This window comes from Drosophila grimshawi, unplaced genomic scaffold (assembly GCF_018153295.1).
Source record: "Drosophila grimshawi isolate 15287-2541.00 unplaced genomic scaffold, ASM1815329v1 contig_1367, whole genome shotgun sequence".
Lineage (NCBI taxonomy): Eukaryota > Metazoa > Arthropoda > Insecta > Diptera > Drosophilidae > Drosophila > Drosophila grimshawi.
In genome coordinates this window covers 3,811,350-3,833,311 of record NW_025062889.1, presented here as the reverse complement: position 1 = coordinate 3,833,311, position 21,962 = coordinate 3,811,350, and the positions used below count along the sequence as shown (strand labels likewise).

At 36.3% G+C, this 21,962-nt stretch overlaps 1 protein-coding gene across 1 annotated transcript in view; it reads right to left on the bottom strand.

Annotated features, from left to right (window-relative positions):
• LOC6569093 (putative GPI-anchored protein pfl2) overlaps positions 1 to 21,962 on the bottom strand; it is a 69,984-nt gene that overhangs the window by 30,739 nt on the left and 17,283 nt on the right. The gene's annotated exons all lie outside the window — the stretch shown is intronic.

Here is a 21,962-nt window from a genome sequence, read left to right as displayed (position 1 = left end):
GCGTTGTTTATTTATTTATTTTCTTTATATATTTTTTGTAATTTTTAGCAGCAGCGGGCGACGTTGAACGTCTTTGCAGGGCGATTGAATTATCGAGACTAACCGAAACGAAACGTGCGACATTTTCTTGTTGCTGCTGTATTGTTGCTTATGCTGTTGTTGTTGCTGCTGTTGCTGTTGTTGTTGCTGGATACGGATACGGCCAACATAAGCAGGCGGCAAGCAGCAAGCAGCAAGCAGTCTGTCAGCAGAGTCAGCAGAGTCAACAGTCGAAAGACAGCTGCACAACAGACATGTTGCATGTCGAACATTTGAACTGCCTCTCAAATCTGACAGCTATATGTTCAAATTATTCAATCACAAGCCAGATCGGTGTAATATATTTTTATATAGTTTTTAGAAAATACTTTTCCATAACGGTCTTCGAACTAGAGCTTTCAATTTTATATCCCTTATAAATTATGTAATTTAATAATTGATAAGTGCTTTAACTTTAGCATCCAGCAGAATTGCATATATTTTTAACATACACTTCTTTTTAACTTTCTCATTTTCTGGCATAATCCACTAAAATGCTTAGCAGCTAATTACTTTATTATTAACATATATTATCATTTTCTATGTTATTTCAACACATAACCGAAATACCCCATTTGTTAGAGCATCGGAAAGTGCAGCTAATATAATTTATAGCTGCTGCTGCTGCTGCTGTTGTCTCAAGTCTTAACAGTCGCTGCAGTCGCACTGCTGTTAAGCGTTTGTTGTAGCATGCGAGAACTGCTGTTAACAGCAGCGTGCATGCAAGGCGTACTGTAGCTAATAGCCTCGGCAACATCGAACCTGTTGTATGAGCTGTTAACCAGCCAGCAGTTAACTGTTGTTGTTGCAGCTGGTGTTAACGGTTTGTTTACAGTTAAATGTTATTGCAGGCAATCGAAATGAGTTAAAATAACATGAAATTACGAAATTGGGAATTGTTAAAGATAAACTTTGTGTGTGATTTTTGCAAGTTCATCTACAGTACAATATAATGAGTACTTTAGTACAGGTAAATATATTTTTGCTTAAGTTAATAATAGTTGCACGGGTTATTCAAAGCTTCTTTAGGGTAGGTCGGTTACAAAATATCCTAATTAGTTGTAAGATCATAATGCTTTGATAATAGTATTCGAATTTGAATTTCTTCTATTGGAAACCACTCTTTAAGGTATATTATTAATAATTCTTAAGCTCACTCTAGTAAAAAGTTATCTTTAAGTTATTTTATTTATATTTTTTAGCTCCTTTAAAAGTAAAAAGAAAATCGAATCTATACTTCTATTGAAAAGTTCTCTTTAAGTTCTTTTATTAACATTTTTCAGCTCATTTAAAATGGAAAAATTTGTTTTTAATATTCTGTCCCTGCTCGATTCCATAGCGAAATTCTTTAGAAATTCCCGAAATATTTGCAGCATTTCATTATTGCTATTATTTCTGTGAAATTTTATTCGCCACAAAATCCCATTAGTGGAATCATAGCCGGCTTGAGCAGGGAAGGAAACAACAATAAACTAGACACGCGCTCCTCATTAATGAAGGCAATAATGAAAATTGCAATAGTAGTTTCCGGGTGTCCATAAAAATGGTTAACGCCCACGCAATAAAACTAAACCAGCAACCCCTAAGTGTCTATGTGTGAGTGTGTGTGGGTGTATTTTGGTGTGTGTGTGTGGCACAGTTTAAAGCGATTAGGGTCACAACAAAAGGGACGAAGACCAAAGAGGACTAAAGAGGAGGACCCGCATGCAAGGACTTCCGTTGGGTGAGTGGAGGAAGTTGCCAAAAACTGCAAGCGTTTTGTGATTCAACACTGATTGACACTGAAGGAAGTGTCACAGGATGGGAAGCATGGCTCGAAGGGTGGGGCGGGGGGAGGAGTATAACCGGCCAACTGTCAATCAATAGAAATTCATCGACATGGACATGCGTCCATCTTCATTGTTCAGCGCACAATGGCGATTTGAGCTACTCTTCCCCTTCTTCATCTCCCCTTCTCCCTCTTGCCGTTCATGTCCTTGTAATCCTCGATAATGGGCTATTGTCAGTGCGACTGATGCTTGACGCCGTGGCGACAACACCAAAGAACAGCTACTTCGGTTGAATGCTTCATTGAGTTCCACTCCCCTACCCACCCTTCCCACATCGTGTCTCTGCTCCCTTTTGGGCTGATTGGTGACGCACTTTGGCACAGAGTCGATATTGGATTACCCATTGCTGCAGCAGCAATTAACCAAAGAGTCTGTATTAAAGTCAGTGTTAATTATGTGGACTGCTGAGAGGATTTACAATAGACTTAGAACTAGGGAAACTAAATGAGAATAGAAAGAAAAGTGTAAAAATTTTAGATCAAAAATGTAAACCAATATTTTCATTTAATAAAAAAGCTTAAGACGTGTTTTGTTTGTTGGCTTGAGTCTTTCCATTGGAAACTGCTAACTCTGATTAGATGTATAATCGAGCTAGCGGAAAACTGACGCAACTATCGATAAATGATTGGAATTGCTCTTTGTGTGTAGTCAGCAGCCTAATCAATCAAATTAGTCAATCGCTCAACAATAAATGTCCAGATTTATTGTGCACCTCGCCACACAAATGAAAAAGAAATTGTTTTATGATAATGTTAATGTCACAGTCATAATGTGGCCCCGACATGGCGCCCAAGTAATTCTCATGAGTAATATAGAGATTGTAGATAACGCGTGCCACGCTTGCCACATATAATTAATTTGCTAATTTTCAGAATTATTTCGCTATATCTTTGTCAATTGGGGGTACCCCTTATTTGCTCTATTAACCTATTAAGGGCAATCCATCAAAACCAACGTGAATCATGGCCAGGTAACTGTAATTGTAAAACTGCAGGGAATCTTGAGTTATTGTGATTAGACCGATATTTGCAAACTCATTAAAACTGTTGCCAGGTGAGCAAAATCGCGTCTTTAATTGTGAAAGTCATTGCTAAATGTTGTTCCCTTTTTTCCCTGCTTATCGCTGTGACGTCACAAGAATTAACGACTCGATTAGATTGGTAGCAGATATAGTAACTGAAAATATGTCGGACTTTTTTCTATCTATTGTTTTTTTTTTTGCATTCTGATAGTCGATTACATTCTTCTTCTTTGCAATACAAACTATAGTCTCTTGAAATGTACGAAATTTACGGAAAACAAATTAATCATCTTGAGAAAGAGGTGCTTGATAAAATAGGGCTCGTGACTACATAAATTACACAGAATTATCGCTGCTATTGTTAAAATAATATATATTATTAATGTTTAAAGTTCAAGTACCTGAATTTTTGTCTAGTCTCAACATTTTTCAATCAACATTCTTATCATACACACAATCAAATAGTACCAATAATAAATCGCAGCAAAGTTAAAATAATTTGTTATTATTTTTATATAAATATAAATATATATATAAAAACAGACCCAATTATTGCTTCGAACCGAGTACACAATTTGCGGGAGTTTTATTGGACTACTTTGACAAACTTGAGTGAAGAGTTTTGGGTTTATTCCAAGAATGATAAGTCCTATAGCTTCCTGACTAGTTGCGCAAGTGCTTAAGAGAATGGATTAAATTCTGCGATGGTGGAAGTTACAAAATTGAGTTGAAATGTTGCGATACTTCTTTAGGTTCCATTTTAGTGCATTACAAAAATATATAAGTTTATTGATATTATTTATATATAACATTATAATTGATTACCTATAATTGGAAATCTATATTTTAAAATTTAAATATGTCAGTTAGAAAATAATGTCGATTTACATTTGCAATGCGCCATCAATTTATTGTTGATTGATCTTTGCAAAGTGCGCAATTAGAATTCGAGTTTGTGATAAATGTGTTAAAAAAGTGCGTAATAAATACAATATTAAACACCTGAACACAATTCCAGTTGCAAAGGTATTCATGCTCAAAAAGTAAGCTTTGGCTTTTCTGCATCCATTGGAAGACTTCCACTAAAGCAGCTAACATAAATATATATATATATATATATATATATAATATGTTTGTATTGACTGTAAATGAGCTTAGCTGCAGCTCATTGCAAATTTGATTAATTTTCTTAGCTGGCAAATCCACTCATCAACGTAATTGGCAACGTGGGTGGTTTCGTGCTTGATTTCAACGTATCGCTTTGACCATTTACGTTTAATTAACTTGGCCAAAAACAACAAACGCGAGCCAAACATGGAAGATAAGCGCACGTGTCCAATCAAGAAGAAGCATAAGCGACTGGAAAACATGTGCTTGGAAGGCGTACTCATTTCCAATCAAATCCGATTTTTTCAGAACTCTACATTTGAAAATACAATTTTGCAATTTTACTTACTCAAAATTATTTATTTAAAATTCGAAATAAAAATAGAAAATTAAGAATATAGAAATTGAATATGCTCTTTGAACTGCGCAGACAGGGTATTTAAAAGCACTGCTTATTGTTTAGCTAATTGCTGCCAACAGCTACAACAACCAAAGCAACAACTAAAACAACAGCAACAGCAACCAGGCTGCCAAGCCTCTGAAAATGCTTGTCGGCGGCAGTTTGTGTTTTTTTTGTTTATTATTTTGTTTTTGGTAGTTGGCCTTTTGACTTCGGCGCTGTCGACGTCGTTTAGTTAAGTTAACAATTTAATTTTCCAGTTTCGCTTTTCGCTTTATTTTGTTTTTGGCCAGCAAGTTTTTGTTTTTAACTGCTTGCGTTAATCGTTTGATCTTAGATTGTAGGTTGACAGCAGCATTTTTTTCTTCTTTTTTTTTTTGATCCACTTGAACTTTGTTTCTTAACGGATGACTTATTACGGATTGGAAGCTAATTGGCTAATCTCCGGAACTGAGCCTGCTGCGTGCCCCCTGGCGCCAATCAATATAAATGACTGATTACCGATTCCATATTTTTGTGACGCATAAAATGGAATTTTTGCTCGCCATGCTCTGATAATTAATTATGATTGTCATCATTGTGAAATTCTTACTGATTACAACCCGTAGTCGTAGTCGTTGCTAGTCATGCAAATCAACAAAACTACCTAAAAATATAATTTTTACAAACAAAAGTCTTCAGAAATTTTGTCCCTTCTACGAAATATTTGATAAAGTTCTCCAGATTTGACAAGTTTAAATTTGCCATCAATTAAACATAACAATTTCGTTATTATTTATTAGTATAGTATTTTTTTGTTCATAGTAAACATTTTTGAGTTGTAGAGATATCAGTTGATTGACTTCAACACGCGCCAACATTTTGTATTTTCATTATTATTATTATTATAATTATGTTATTTACTGATAATAAACATACTTATAATCTAGTCAGTGTTGATGTACTGACAAGTTGGCAGCAAAGTAAATTAAAGGGTCTCATTGTTCTATATCGATGTACTCTTGTTACTCTTTTTTAGCCTTGTTGAACTTAAAAATCATTTTAACATGCTGTCAAACTTGATTTTCGGTTTGCTTTGAATTGGTTTTCTTCTGTTAGCTGTTAGCAGGCAGATTTGCTGACATCAGCTAATTAATAATATGTATATAAATATGTATATTATATACTATTGCCATTCTAGTATATGTTTTTGCAAACTATGTTTAAAAACAATCAAATAAATTCAAGTGTAAAATTCTTCATCATTAAGAGTTTTGATTGCTTTGTTTTAGCTTGTTCTTTGTTACAAATACCAGAAATATATTTTTCTGAAAGATTGACAAAGTTTTTGTAGCAGTAATTAAGATTTATGTGAGTTTTTATTGCGGAACTGGACAGCTTAAATATTATCTGGTATTTTTTGTGGCAATAAAATTAATAGACATTCAGGAAATTGTATCATAAATTCGTACATAATAGTCTAGCTGCATTTATAGCTCTGTGTATAATATTCTACCTAACACAATTGAGCTATCAAAATATGTTCAGTTATCATATCTTTGTTTTCGATACCCAGTACCCATTGAAAATGGAAAGGTGTGTAATAGTCAGAAGGAAGCATATCCAATTCGATTTAGCCATGTGCGCTTGCTTGAACAAATCCCAGATTCTTTAAGAGCTACAGTCAGGGTATCTTCTAGTCGAGCTCCCTCGAGTACAATAATCTTTTTATTCAAAAGGAAGAAGTGGCTCATAAAGTATATGTACTCTTAGTCCGTCATCAACAGTCGCCTCGATCTAATTATCTTTACAAGCAAGCTTTACTTCGAGAAGTAGAGAAAGGCTTGGGTTCATGGCATCTTCTAGTCGAGCCCTCTCGACTACAATACTCTATTCAAAAGAGGGACTCTCCGCTAAAGCTGCAATCAGCTACTTGTCAAATGCTCATCTTTATCAGTCAGTAGCCAAAAGCTGATTTATAAGCTAACTGACTGGCCAATCTAAAGCATATATATGTATATATATGCATATATATATATAAAATATATATAGTACAGATTTATGGCCAAAGTGTCGGCCTAATTGTGAATCATAAAGATTGTGGACTGCGAAAATCAAAACAAATCGTAAATAAATCTGTACAAGTTTAGTTTGGTTTTTTGATATTGTTTGTGTTCCTTTAAGAAATGGAAATTTAAATTCATTGTAAATTCCATTTTGGCCATTTGCACTTGACAATTGCTATCGGGGCACGTTTGATGTTGTTTTTTCTTGCATTGAACTTTGGTACCGCATCGTATATTATTATTTTTATCGATTCGTTAAATTTAGGGCGCCGACTGCAGCAGGAAACCACTTGAGATTTTCGCTATGTTGGGGCGCAGCCTAGTGGCTAATGAGCATTAATTGATTTGAAATGCTGAAGTGCTGAAAATACTGAAGTGTTTTTTTCCTTCATCAATTGATGAGCGTTGATTTATGAGCGATATAATTTCGCTAAAAATATGATACAATATATTATTGAACAGGATTCTGCGGTTTCCTGGGCACGTGTTCGCATCTCTCTCTCTCTTTCTCTCTCTCTCTCTCAGTTTCCCTCTCTCTCTCTCTTTGTTTTTGACCACAGCAGCGAGCTAACAATTTTGGTAGCACAATATTTGCGTCTGGCCAACAAAAACACACGCACACGCAAAAACCGCAAAGTCAACAAAATACCCCTCCAGCTGTTACACGTTGTATCTGTATCTACACTTATATGTAAGTATCTCAGTATCTATGTATCTTTTGTGTATGCATTTGGACTGGTGGCCGGCGGGCGAATCATGTTTAACAAGTAATAAAAGTGATTAAAGCAAATCTAAACGCTTGTTTCACATCGAAAGGGGAGTTTAGTGGGGGAAGGTGGAAGGAGTGCTATTCCATTTATTAATCAAAATCTGTGTAGCCATGCAATATGCAAATGTGGCAAACAGTTTCGACGTCTGCTGCACAAAAGTAATCAATAGAACGGATGTCCAACAAAAACAACATGCGAACGCCTTTTATTTGGTTGCTTAAGTGTAATTATATAATGGTCAGCACTTGACGAGTGCGGGCCTCCCTTAACAAAGAACCACACAGTGGAGCAAATATACAAAAAGTTAAGTTAAAAATATGATAAGTCAAGTAAGAATGATACTGTCTAGAATGATGTAGTGTAGAGAAGAGTGACAATCTAGCTAAGATAGTCAAGATAGATTAATATTTATAGTTAAGATAGATAGATACAAGAAGCTTATGGATACGTGGTAAACTTGCTGATATTAGTTGGTTCTATATGAAAATAATTTTTGTCTAACAAAATCCATTTCTGGTTTATCAGTTCATCAATATTATATTGGTGTTTATTATATATCGCGGCTTATTCTTCACAATTGTGTCTTTCATAGCTTTCGGAAATTGATTTCTATCGATATACGAGAAAAGGGGTTCAGTTAAGTTGTTTTTTAATAAGGATAGACAGCTTTCAGTCCACATTATATAGAGAAATAATACTCTAAAATATATTATTATTCTAGCGTCAACAGTGAATCACAAATATATTTTGTGTGTAGTAAATTCAATCATACCCATTGTACTGGCTACCTTTTACCTTCAAATTTAGCTGTGGCTACTCGCAATGCCTTTTTTTGGCCATAATACTAGCCTACCATACCAAATAAATGTCCTCATCCACACGCCCCCCCGCTGCTTGCCCCCTCTAGTTGCATGTTTATCAAATGGCATGTTTCTCACTCCAGCGGCTTTCTCTCTCTCTCTCTCCCTTTCTTTCTTCTTTTTGGCCTTTTGGCATTTTCAGCTTTAGCCATTTTCCAGCGGAAATGTGCGCCAAAATGTTTGCGTGCCTCCGCAACGAGTTTTGGGTGTATTCATTTATTCATATATATGTATGAGTGAATGTTCTAGGTGGCTTTAAGCATTTGAAATTGAAGTAAGCACACAAGAAATATACGTCATAAAAAGGGGCGTGGCAATGGGCAGGGTGCAGGCGCCGGCAAATGCGTTCATTGAACTGAGCCAAGCAAAAAAAAAAGAAGAAAAAAGCAAATGCAATAAAATCAACAGAAAACGAGCAAGAAATAAAGACTTTGAAAAGGCAAAAATAAATATGTGGAAAATTTGCTGGCGACAAGACAAACAGCATGCGCTGGATTTATGGGTGCGCCGTGGGGGGTGCGAATGGGGCAGGGGTGTGATGGAGGGTGGGGTAAGCGCAAGGATACATCTTCGTCTTGTTCTTCGACTTAGCCGTTGTGTTCGTGCCACGGAAGCGGAAAGACGCGCAACTTGCCAAGTTGTGTGTGAAGCCAGGCAGACAACAGGACATGAGGACGACCGCAGCAGAAAAGGAAGCTGTCGCAAAGGCTGACAACCCTGCCAAAAAATACAAGAAATAAAAAAAAATAAATAAGGCAGCGGAAGCGAATTATGTTGCCTTATGTGGCCCCAAAAGGGCTTCAAGACGTAAACTCTGCCCTCCCTCAGAAATTGATATGCAGATATGCACAGAAGGATACTCCAAGGATATGGATATAGCCCTCCCCCCCCCCCATCCCTCCGCGTTTGCTTAATGTGGCGAAAATGTAATATTTTAACAAGCGATGCAAGGTATCAGATTTGTGGGTATGTCTCTCTGTTTTTTTATTGGTGCACATTATTCACAAGTCAATGGGCAGCAGAGTCAAGTTATTGCGGCCCATTGCATAAGCGGCACAACATGGCGTATTATTATTAATATACATATACCATTTCCTTATGTTCCGCAACCACACAACGCTTGAAGGCCCAATAACTGAGAGCTGCTCGAATTGATCCGGCACAATGGACGGCCATCATCATAACAATCATCATAATCACAATGAACGTGGCCCAAAAGCAAAAGCACTTGAAGTTGACCGATGGAGTGCTGAGCAGTGGATGGGGGCGGGGAAGGCAGCTAAGTGAAGAAGGGGGCCAATTGAATTGATTTCTTTGTGAGTAATAAAAATGATGTTTGTTCTCTTTCATAATATGGGGGAATTCGATTTAAAGTAAAGCCAATCTTTCTCAGTCTAGTTTCTAGTCAAGTCTTGTAGAGAAATTTTCGAAAACTGCCCCAAAAGTATGCTACAAATTGATAAAAAACTTTTACCAAATTCGCAACATATTTGGGATATAATATGTTGATTCAGAAGAACGCAGACAGCTTAAGAGAATTTGTTATTATATTTTTTATTTATATATTTATGGAAGCCAGGTGTAAATTCTGCTAGTATGTTTCAAAAATGTATCTTATAATTATAAAATGCATTTCAACAAGATATTTATTAATTACAATTTAATTTTTGACTTTGCATCGAGACTTCAAAATCTGTAATTAAATTTATTGCCATTTTTGACCATTGTTTTGATCATTTTCAATTCTTTTTTTCTGCTCGCTATCAAAAGACGTTTGCTCAAATATAAAAACCTTGGCGTATCACATATATTTTTGTCAAAAATTTATTGACATATAAATATAATATAAATTTTGATTATTTTTGCGCCGATTATCAAACAAATTTTGTGCAGCTGCCAAAATAATTTTTCACCACGTCATTTCGGCGTCACATTTGAGAAGGTTATCGCATGAATACCATTCGAGTACTCGCAAAAAGTAGTTTGAGTGCCCATAAATTAGTTAGTGCGGGCCAACACAAAGCAAGTGAGTCAAAGTTGTCATTTACCCAAAATTCTGATGATGTGAAAAGTGAGACTGCGCGATTTTCTTGTCAAGCAAGAAAAAAACCCAGTGAAGCTTTTTTAATGACTGATTGTTTAACCGACTGTCGAACTATTTCGGTCTACCCTAGGTTAAATGACATATTTTAGATAGCTTTCAGTCTTTATGCTTGCAGACGATTGTCGTCAGTGGGAATTTCCCGTAAAAATATATAATTTAAAGCTTTTGCTATATTTGGATACTTTGTGTATAAATTTATGACTGGAGAGGAAGACATTTACTCATCGATATTTATTTTTATCTAACATTCCTTTTAAAGTAAAAGCTTTAACTGTTTAAATTGCATTAAGTAAATTGTTTCTAATAATAAGAAATGCCTCAATCGACTGCCAAACTTGCAACTGAATTGCGAGAGTGAAACTGCGATTAGGTCTAAGTTCCGCTAACTGCCCAGATCGATGGGTGTGAGCAGAAAAAAAGCCAAAAAAAGAACAGCAAAAAAACTGTTTGAGCGAACTGTGGCATGAGGCACGCCCCTGGTTGGGGCAATTTGGTGCGCTTCGTTGCGCGTGAAAATTATGATTTTTGCTTTTTTGCGAAAATCTCATTAAAGTTTAAAGGCTGGCTAAAAAGGATGCCGATGGGCGAGTTGAGTTGGGTTGAGTTTGAGCCAAGTTGAGTTGCCTAGGCCATAAATATGGGTTATATGCAAACGTAATTTGCATGCAGCTGCCCCACGTTAATGTTGATGGCAACAACAGTCGTCGTCGTCGTCGTCGTCGTCATCGTCATCGTCGGCATTTGAGGCAAATTGAAAAGCTCAGTGACCGACGACCGCCCGCGATAAGCAGAATAACAGCAATAAGAAATAACCTCCTCATTTCAGGTAGTATTTTAATTAAGCGCACACATTTTTTTATAGACATTTCTTAATGGCTCGCCATAAATTCAGCGAGCAAGCCAGGAATTGAGGCAGCGACTCCTCCCGAACAGGACAGCACAGGATTGCAATCTCTCTCTCTCTCTCTCTCACTCTCTCTGTCTTCTTCTCTTTGGGGGCATATAAAATGCACGGCAGGCGGCTGCATGGAAAGTGAATTTTATGCCGTGCATTAAACAAAGTTGTGAAACTGAAAACGTTTTGTATTAAAAAAGACCACTTGATAACTTCATTGCGGCTTTGCTTTTGGTGTGCCCCTCCACCACTCAGCAGTCACTCCGCTCCCCTCTTTAGCTGGTGGCATGCAGCAACATTGTAGTTGTGTCTTATCGATGCAGTGACTGATAAATGTTTGACACAGTGTGTGGCTTATTTGAGTTACAGTACGTCCTCGTTGGAAGAACCCCTCCGCACCACTGCACCTGCAGCTACACCTCATGGAGCACTCAGCGTGTCATTCACCCGACCCAACACGCAATTCTAATTGAGCAGTAGTTGTGTGAGTGCGACTGCGAGTGTGACTGTGAGTGTGAGTGTGAGTGTGAGTATAGTGGTCTGTATCTGGTAAATACGTTTTATGGCCGGCAATGGTTGCAAGCCGTTTAAGCTTTACTTCTTGTCCGTTCACACACAGATATTCATACTCGATACTCGAAAAAAAAGGCACTCACACAGACACCCGTTTTGTTTGAACAAGCAGTAAAGGCAGCAGTTGTTCACAGTCTGCTCGGCAAAAGGCATTATGCATCAAAGGTAAATAATCATAAAGACTGCAAGCAGGTGCAAATATCTATATGGATCATTGTGAATTGTGAATGCATTGCAAGACTCTATTCGAATATTGATCACAGTATGTCATACCCATGATAGACAGTATGTTAGAGATATATGAACAGATTCTGCCGATAGCAATAATATGTAGATATTTTTGTATAATTTATAAACTGGATTTCAGGCGTTCATTTATCAAATGTAAGCATGAATAACTGTGTGCTGACGAATGCTGTAGAATTAAATATATAAATATTCATTGAGTTATATTCACTTTATAATTGCCATACACAATGCACTCAATTGCACACTTATTCACTTCAACATCAATTATCATTAATATTATCGGCTGATTGCATTTATATATTTATGTGATGTCTCCGGCAATATATATTCACATTCATTCACAATAATTGCACTCCTTTCAATTGCTTTTTCAGCTTCTTTGGTTCAAAGTTGAGTTTTGCACATGTGGCAAAGACGATTCGACTTGGGATTCGTTTTCGTATTCGTATATTCGAATACGAATGATTTATTTGCATATGCAACATCGAAATGCACTCACCAGGCACCCAAAAAAAAAACAAAAAAAAAAATGAGGCGACTTTTAAGTGGCCGGCACTCGACTTGTTTCTGTTTCTCTCTTTTTTTTTTTGTATTATTTTTTACTTCACAGCATGTTTCTTTTTTTGGTGCCCCCAAACTGTCGCCAAGTGCTCCATTTCTGAGGCGGGGGACACAGTTGGTGTAAAGCTTATTCACGAAATTGGGTTTTCATTTTGTTTTTCTCGTGTCGACAGGGCAGACAGACAGTCAGACAGTCAGACAGTCTCTTTGTCGCCGCTTCTTGCTGCTTCTTTATTATCGAGTTTAATGGATTTTTAATGAGACTTAAGCGCAGCTTTTGACGGCATTTTAAAAGTGCAGTTTCATTATCGCTTAATCCTGTTTACTGTTTGCAAAGGGCGCACTGAACTGGAATTGCTTATTGTCATTCAAAGATCTTTTTTATTTTAAATAATTATTTATCATATTTGTTGAGCAATCAACGAGTCACTCACCGAAGAGTCAACTGTAAGAATTTCTTATCCTTGCTGCTGCTATCTTTTTTTTTGGTATGATTATTTTCAAAATGATGACCGATATTGTCAAGGCCCCAAAGCATTCTTTCTCGATTACCTATCATGGTATTTCTAAAAACCTTATCGATTTCTCGTTTCTTGTTAATTTTATTACTGATAATGTCAAAATCGGTATTCATTAGCATAGCGTTTAAAATATGTATTTGGTCATCAAATTGCCATACACTTGATGGGGTCAAAGTTCTCGCTCGATGTGCGTAACAAATGTCTTGATAAAGATTGCACTTTGAATGAAACTCTCTTGGCGCAAAGTTTGGCACGATTCGTGGAAATGTAGTTGAGCCGATATTACTATGAAATTAAATGACACTTTCATCGGCCTTAAAGTAATTCAATTCGAATACCACAAAAGACATTTTATCAGTGCGCCAATCAGTTCGAGGGTCCGCCAGCACCCTCAGTAGTGTGTCTTAAGTCTTAAGCAGTTCACCGGTACGGCGCTACTGACTGCGGTACGGCGGTAAGGCGGTACTGACAGCTAAGGTCGCCACACTCTTTGATCGATTATAGTTGACCGTAATGCCAGAAATATTTGACCAAAGTCCGAAACCGTTTGTGTGCTTACATAAGGCTATCTTTGCGGTTCATTGCGAACTTCGACAAGGTCGTTCGCATTGTGCACTACCAGTTAGATTCTTATCATTGTGGTAAATTTTTTGGCACTGCAAATGGTGCGCGTGAGTTATATATATATACGCATATACTTATATGTATATATATATATGTGTGTGAGTGTATTTGTGGTATCTTTGAATGCTTTTACAAGCCGCAGAACACATTGTTGATTTGTTGTATTTTGAGTGTGGTGCCCGGGAATGTGTCTACACGGAGTACAGCCACTTCATTTATCGCCAATGGAATTTTAATTGAGTTAACATGTCGTGTAACAGCGACGTCTGGGCATTCAGTGCAGTTCTGATTCAGAGATGCTAGCGCAACACTTTTCGCATACTTGGAATTTGAGGGCGGAACCTTATGTACTGCACCGAAGAACTTATTTGGCGTTCATTTGTTTTAAGGCACTTGGATTGGTTCCTGTGAAGCTCGAATGAGTAACTGATTGAAGTGAACTCAACAGTTGATGAATCAATACTCTTTTTATTTGAGTATTGAAGAGTTTTTTTTTGTTGGAACTAGATTTGATTCTTTGGTCTACCGAAGAACTGATTCAGGGTTCAAAGTTTTAGGAAGTTTCATTTGTTGCTTTGAAGCTCGAATTGCTTGAACTGAATTGTTTATAAATCAGTAAGATTTGGAGATTTATGGAAATAGTTCTTTTTCTTTGCTTATTTTGTAAATGTCTCGGCGCGTTTAAAGTGTAAGTACATGGTTTATAATATATAAAACCAATCGGTTCAAATTAACTGATTACATTTGTTACTGTCATTCTTAGCTGTTTCTTAGATTCCTTTCAGTGATCATCGTGACTTGTCGTACTCAATTTTTATTTGTATATATTTATTTACTAAATCGCTTATTTTGTTCAAAGTTTAGCCTATTGTCTCATTCATCTTTGTCTTCGACGCGGGTCTTAGTTAAAAATAACCGGCAGCACTTTTGCATACCCATTATGATTGGGCTGATATATGGAATATTTTCCACATTGAACCCCCTATGCTGAGCTCATTTTCGTCCATACATCTTCGTCAGGCGTTAAGGCGTGTGGCAAGGAAAGCCCTGCGAGATCAAATGGAATGCCCAAAGTTAGCCTCTAACTGACCAGAGCCACAATAATGGGTGGTCAGTATGGACTCTATATATGCTCAGGGTCTGACAGCTTGAGGCTGGGGCCTTGGGGTTGAGTTAAGGCTAACAAATGGGTTTTTAATGCCCTACCGAAATAGAAGCGATTGTTCATTATGCTAAAATAGAAATGGTCAAATTTCAAGTGCTTAATTTCTGTAGTTGGCTTGTGGCGCCACCTGACGGCCACAATGGGCATTAATGGTATCTACATATATACTTGATAAGCGAGTTGACAGGAAATTAACCGTTTTAATTGCATTTAACTAAACGAGATAAAAGAAAGTGTGCTCACATTTGGCGTGTGGCATAGCTTAAATGATTTTTTGGGGGGCTTTTCCCATTTTTTCGTTTTTTACTACTTTTAGTGTATTTTTGTTTGCCGGCGAGCGTTTTTTATCGCGCGTATAAACATTGTTTCGATTTGTTAATCCAAAATTAAACAAATTATTTGACAAGTGCGTTAATTGATTTGATTCTCGTGAAATTCTTTCGTGTGTGTGTCTGTATTTGTTAACAACAAGTGCAAAAGAAGTCGGAAATTACAAAAGGTATTTTCCGTACGACTAGACTCAAATACACTTGAATATCTCCTCAAATTCTCGGAATTGTGGCAGTTGAAACTTAAACAAGAACTGAATATAAACATTGATATTAATATGTATTATTTCTCCTAGATGTCGTTTTCATTTACACTCACCAACTTATGTTTTAAATTTAATCAAAAAGTGATAAGTACCAGCACTAAAGGGTATACAAATTGAGTATATATGCTGGTTATACACATTCCGGAAATATTTTCGCAGTGAGGCATTTAAGTTGAATAATTTAAGTCACGGCAATTTCGATGATAATTGATAAATAATATAGTAAACAAGAAATTGCCAAAGAATGCCTTTTATGTTTTTGGGATTTACAATATAAATATTGTTATCAATATTAAACGTCAGCTGATCTAGAGTTGAGATATTTGTAGGATTGCAGGGGAAGCCTTGAAATTAAACAGTCTATTATGGTCACATGTGTCAGATAACTAAATGTTAAGTAAATATGAAAACAAAAAATATACATCGCAATAGATTTGTGAGCCTTAAGGGTGGATGTTACCACACACATTTCGTAGTAGAGAGTCGCATTCCGAAAAGGCCACGAGCCGACTGCACAGATAACACAAAATGCGTTTTGCAATGTGTGTGCAAGTGTGTGTGTGTGTGTGTGTGTGTGTGTGCTAACGGAACATTTGTTATATAGTCACGTCTATAAGACTATAGACCTATTTAATGTTTGCTCAAGACCAGTTAACGCAGTCATCGTCGGCTTTTGCGTTGCATGTTACAGGAAATAAACAATAAGTAATTATGCACTCGCATTGTTGTTGCTTGCCCCCACCAAGGTAATATTTATAACGGTTACTCTCTCCACTCTCCACTCCTCACTCCATGTATTACATATGGATATACACAGACCGACAGAAAGACATATATATCTTATGGCATGCCATGCTACAGCAAATCATCATCATCGTCATCATCATCATAATCATCAACATCATAAACAGCCGGTTCTGACTTGTCAACAAAACGGTCTACAACACAAAAAAATAATAAAAATAAAAAAAAATACCGCCTGGCGCTTTAGTTTAGTTAGGGTGCCCACTTCATATATCATACACTGAGCGGAAGTTTGATTTTTGATAAATGCAGCGCAAGAAAAGGGAGAGTGAATGTGAATGCCTAAAAAGGCAGTCAAGAAAAGCTTCTTCCTGTTATTGTGCTTTTGGCTGTTGTTCCCTTCTTAAGTGGGTCAACTGCAGCTGACACAAGTGGGTTAGTTTTTTATTTCTTTACTTTTTTAAATGCAGCTGAAGTGAAAGTGGGGGAATTTCTTCTTTTTTTGATTTATTAATGTCATCATTTTTAAATTTTATATAAAGTTGAGCGCTTTGTACAAGTATTGCTTCTAGAAAATGCACATAATAATTAAATAAATCAAACAACTCAGAAACATTTTTAATTTTCAATAACTCATAATAAAAATACCTGAAGAAATGCAAAATAATTTTATTTAAAAATAAACTTGAATGGAAAATATCTCAAAAATTACATATAACATATTTGAATAGAAATTGGATAACAATTTGAATAGCACAAATAGTGATGTTTTAAGTGCATAAGCAATAGCGAGCACATGTTTCAGCATATTTTTTAAAGGTCTTATGATAACCAGCAGCAAACCAGCCCCCAACCACACCCCAACCATGCCAAAACCAGCCCCCAACCTCCTTTTGACAATAATATTATCAATTGATTTTAATGGTATACCCAAAAAAGAAAAGAAAGTTGCTGGCGCTTATCTAAGTGCGCAAAAGTGAGAAGTGTGGCTACAAAGTGGAAGCCAAAAGTCAAAGCAATGTAGTTTCCCCTTAATTTCGTACAGTGTATGGGGGGTAAGGAAAGCTGGCAGGGGTTGGTTGGCTTGTTGGCTGGTTGGCTGGTTGGTGGAGCTGTCGATTGTCATTCAATGCCGCCCACTTTATCAACATCAGAGATGACAACGAAAACGAGTCGTCGGCAAAGGAAATGCGTATCAGATAGAGATACAGCTAGCTGGAAAAGGAGTGTGCCACACACACAAACACACAATAATGTATACAATTTATTATAACAATAACAATAACAATAGCAATAACACTGACACTAACAATAATATTAATAATATATAATAAAATAATTGTTTGCTCGCCGAAGCGCCAGGCATTTTAAAGAGAACTCAACATTTTATAGGGACAGGTACAGACGCTGCAATGGGCCCGACTTTTTACCACATTCCTGATAAACAACAACAATTTGGTGTCAGTTTCTTTTGCTTTTTGTTTTTATTTTATTTATTAATCAATAAGAGCAGCGATAAGATTACAAGACAACCAAACACACAACGCAATTCCAAGCAGCTGTGATGGGGTTGGGGAGGGGTCAAAATCTGCGGGCAGTCTATGAAAGAGGGGGCACAACCAAAAAAAAAATATATAAAAATAAAAAGAGAAATAAAAACTGCTAAATTCCAAAGTGACATTGTCGACCCCATTGGCAATAATTGATAAATCTAATGTTTGCATACCATTTATTATTGTATAAATTATAATTACTATTTGCGCTTTGCATTTGGCATTAAAGTACGTGTATCGCTATCGCCAAATACAAATACAATCAACTATAGACTTGAACTTGAGTTCATAGATATATGAATATATATATATATATATATATATATATATATTCATATGTAAATATTATATTATATTGGTATCCACTGCCCAGCGACCATCAATTCGCACCGTTCATAAATATTTACATAAACCAGAAACATAGACCCGAAACATTTGCAAGACCAATTTGTTATATTAACAAGTGTATGAGGCAGTATGCCAGATGACGCGGCCCACAGATACCCTGTAAGAGCACAAGCCAAAAATAAAGCAAAGGCACATTTGATGGTGATAAATTTGAAAATAATTTGCGAGGAATTGATAAAAAGTAGATGAACTTGGCTAAGTTGAGTTGACTTTTCTTTATATCAGATTTTACTATGCCAATCTAACTTTCATTGCGGATATACATAGTTAAATAAATAATACAAAAGTATATTTACTATATCAAATGTCTTTTTAGGAGGTATTCGCAATGAAGATAAATAAATAACAATAACATTTATTTACTTTAGTAAATATCTTTTCAGTGTGTATTTACAATATATAATAAATAATAAAAAATATGTTTACTATGGCAAATATCTTATTATGGGTATAAACAACATATGTAAATAAATAATAAATAATAATAAAATATTTGCACTTGAGTAAATGTCTTTTTGTAACACATGCGCAATTTGTTTTAATGAGCGTCGTGTGCGCCTAAAAGCTGTTACACACTTCCATTTCGATTTAACTTAACCGTAACACCCTTAACTTAACTCAACTTTACTTAACTTAACTTGACCGTTATCTTAATGATTCGCGACACACAGTGAGACAGTCAGCCAGACATACAGACAGATAAACATTCCAGACATTCCATTTGCATGCGAAATAAGTGAAAACCCTTTTTCAATAGCCTTCTTTCTGTTTCTCTTGACCCAAATAGAATGAAATTGGCATTTTATTACATTTATCTATATCTATATGATTCAAGATTGCAATTTTTTGATTCTTTTGTATACACATATACACATATATAAATAGACATCTACTTGATAAGACAGCACGCAAATAGCACATGTCTACACGAGCCTACACACACAACACATAGGCAAAAATAAGCGTGTAGAATTTATTTTGTTTTTATACGACTTGGATGATTGGCAAATTATGAGCTTCCCAATATAATAGCCGGACTGGGGATGGGCTGGTTGCTCAGTTGCTTTTGTTTTAATTGCAAAAGAGAGCCATAAATGGAACGAATACTGCTTAGATAACCAACACAGATTTGCGAATACACGCGAAGCAAATTGCTGCCTTACAATGTACCTATTTTGAAATAGTTAAGTTGCCAAAGCCTTTTCGCTTGGATTGGAGCTGCATTTAAATCTGGACACATGACTCTGTTTTCAGAATTATCATGGATGGTCATGGGTTATGGGTCGTGAAAACTGAACCGAGTTAGAAAAACCAGCACTTTTTAATCATGGTTTCAACTCTAGTTTAATACCATATTAGCTCTAGATTAATATATTAATTTTGGAACTGTAATATTGGACACATAAAATCGAATTAGTTATTAATTGATAGCTTATCATTACAAGCAAATAAAATGAACCCTTAAGCATAACTACACAACCAACCAAGTTGTTAAGGCCAGCAGCAACGACAACAAGAACACCACCAAATATGACATGTCACACACACACACACACATAATAGCAGCAATTAAAGTGTATTCAATGCTTGCAGCACTATCAATGTGCACTACTACTACCAACTATCGACTGCTGACTACCAACTACCAACTACTGACAAGTCATCAACTTTGGAACGACTGCCATTTCTCACACCCAATCAAGCGATGTTCGCCTTGTGGTTGTGGTTGTTGATGTTGCTGTTGTTGTTGTTGTTGGCGTTGGCGGCTTCCCTGTCAGTCATCAAAACTAAAGGAAAAGAAAAAATGCAAAAAAAATGGCAATATTTGCGCAGACATTAGCAGAGTCAACAGCGGCATATTGGAAATGGCACACAGGAGTGTGGGCCAAAGGGGAGGGGTAAATGAGGGAGAGGAGACGAGTCGGTTGGCAGTTGGCAGTTGGTTTGGCCAGTGATATGTATCGGAAACCCTGCTTTGATAGCCGGAAAAGCTTTTCAAACAGCAAAAGCCTTTCAAGTCAAAAATGTGATTCTACAATCGAATGTGCCGACAACGCATAAATCAAGCGCTTCGGACTCGGACTCGGACATCAGCTGTGGAACTCTGGGTCTTAACTTTTCTCAAGCTCTTTTGCCTACGGATTTTCCCATATATCGATTTCAATTTCAAATACCAGCGAAGGCTACAAAACAGCAGAGCAGCAGAACAGGCCCGGTAATTGTGACAGCCAGTCCCCAATGGATCACATCATATCTCATATCGCACTCAAAACGATAACAGAGACCACTGTCCAAGTGTATCTAGAAAAAGTTACTATTCCTACTTTGTTTGTTGTTGTTGTTGTGTGGGTCAGTCGATAAGTCATGCTGGCGCCTATAAATCTAGCATATAGTGGCTCTGGCCTAATTCGACATTACTTGGTAGTCACTTAAAACAGAAATGATAAATAAAAATAAATATAAAAAACCTTAAGAATCGTATAGTTCAAAAAGAAATCCCTTTCTAAAGTAAATAAAAACAGATTTGGGGGCATAAGCGAGTTCTTTCGCACTCCCGCAATGTTTGGGGCCCAGTGTTATTTTGGCCATAAAAAAATGGTTCGATGGCATGCAGTTTATCAACGTTCCGCATTTGAGGATCGTAAAAGAACACGTTTTTATATTTGTGGGACTATCGTTGAGTTCGTTTTGAAAACGCAACACATGCGTTGAATATGAAAAACTTTCCGCTTTTAATCAAAACATTGTTAAATTAACTTATAAACAAAGGCCCGCAACAACAGCGGTAATCAACAGCAGCTAAGAATTGGCGCCTTAATCAAGCGGAAATTACTGTTTTTGTTAGAGTATGCCAAGATTTTAGTTAATTTAGCATCTGTCTATAATGACAACCTGGCTGATCTGTGTGGCAAGTTTAGGAAAGGCATACAGCTCGAAAAAATCTTATCACAAGCAAATGCAATAAGAGTAAAACACACGACACACTTTTTACATATAGCTCTAGCTCTCGGAATTTATAGAGGCAATACCAAGAAGTACATACGTATATACATACATATATACATAAATATGTATATGTGGTTTATATCTACAGCTATCGTTGTTGCTGCTGTTGTTGTTGTTGTTGTTGCTATCATTTTGGCTTGTTGCCAAAGGCAACCAAAACTGTTCCACACATCTATTGACAATTCAATTAACGTTTCGAAATAATTTGTTGATAAGCACGCGTGTGTGGCAGAGTTTTTGGTTATGCCACATAGCCAAGAGCAAACACCTAATAACAACTAACCTAATAACAACTGTAAAAAAAAAACTCTGAAGAAACCATGGCCAAATGCAAAAGGTGGAAAGCAACACACTTTCTATGCCCTTATTCAAATTTTTTTTTATTCAGAATGTGACAAATCTGATAAACTTTTGATTAACTTGAAATCGATTGTTTATTGTTAATAAATGAGCATAGAAATTAGTAAATATCCTTTAACAATCCACAAAATGAAGGTTGATAGTTTTTGGTGAAACTAAACTTTACATTTTTATTATGAATATGAAAGTCAACATAAATATCAATATCAGTATTAAAATGAATATGATAATATTTTAAAATCATATCTCAAGTGTTGCATATTTTGAGTGGAAACTAAGCAACCCTCTACATAAGTTTTTACTCGAACTTTCATTAATTTGATCGTAATTAAATGACATGGGTTATTTTAATTGGGTGTAATTAGTACGCAAAGTGCAAGAGAGTCTATATAAAAGCATTGGGTCAATCATAGTGAGTGTCAGTAAATATTCCGAATGGCCAACGTCATGATAAGAGTCATAGTTGTGCTACTTGTTGCCAATTGTTTTCTATT